Source organism: Scomber scombrus, chromosome 24, assembly GCF_963691925.1.
Source record: "Scomber scombrus chromosome 24, fScoSco1.1, whole genome shotgun sequence".
In the NCBI taxonomy this organism is placed as follows: Eukaryota; Metazoa; Chordata; class Actinopteri; order Scombriformes; family Scombridae; genus Scomber; species Scomber scombrus.
The window spans coordinates 148,713-149,595 of record NC_084993.1 but is presented as its reverse complement, the minus strand read 5'-3'; the positions used below and the strand labels follow the sequence as shown (position 1 = coordinate 149,595).

Below are 883 nucleotides of genomic sequence, written 5' to 3'. Positions count from 1 at the left end.
CATTTTATATCAGGAGGCTCCTTGATTTAGTGGAGTTAAAAAACCTGAAAAGTTGACACAGCACTGTAATAAAAGTGCGTCTTTATTCTTCCTTTTGGCAAAAGCTTCACTCTTCATAAACACATTAGAATGTTTTGAACATTGGGATCACAATGACGAGGTAAAAACATGCTGCTGAATCTTCCCATCTGGCTGGATGCTCAACTTTCTGGAGCTCCCTGATTCACTTCATCTTTTAGTGAGTTAGTTTGGAGACAGTTTGTTGTTGTATGTGACTGCACACAGCAGTACTCTCACACTGTGTGACATGTGTGTTGTTTTGTGTGTTTGCAGCCTGTCAGGATGTCTGATCACAGAGGAAGGCTGTGCTTCTCTGGCCTCAGCTCTGCGCTCCAACCCCTCCCATCTGAGAGAGCTGGACCTGAGCTACAATCATCCAGGAGACTCAGGAGAGAAGCTGCTGCCTGCTGGACTGGAGGATCCACACTGGAGACTGGACACTCTCAGGTATGGACAGACAATGTGTGATAGAGGAGGAAGAGCTGGAAACATTTTCTCTGTCAGAGCTGATCACAGATCTCAACTGAATCTTTGACTTTTTCTTCTTTCTAACTGAAGTTTCCTGTAAATGTTGAAAGTTAAACCTAATTAGATTCAATCAGGGTTTCAGAAGGATTGGGATAGTGGATTCAGATTGGATCAAAGTGTATGAAAGCCCAACCCCACATTAGAACAGAATAATAAAACAGTAGACTAGAGCCATGTAAGGTCTATGTTAGCATGCTGAAAGAGAACGTGCTGCTCTGACCCCCCTCCTCCTTTCAGCCTGCAGCCTGCTGGAGAACGATGGTTGACACCAGGTCCTTGGAGGTGTAAGTGTGTT

The 883-nt window shown here is 44.4% G+C and overlaps 1 protein-coding gene across 1 annotated transcript in view; it reads left to right on the top strand.

Annotated features, from left to right (window-relative positions):
- Window positions 1-364: 364 nt before the first annotated feature.
- LOC133976531 (stonustoxin subunit beta-like) overlaps window positions 365-883 on the top strand; it is a 21,633-nt gene continuing 21,114 nt past the window's right edge. The window contains exons 1-2 of the mRNA XM_062414751.1: window positions 365-507; window positions 826-872. The gene's annotated coding sequence lies outside the window, so the exon portion shown is untranslated. The remainder of the gene's footprint in view (window positions 508-825; window positions 873-883) is intronic.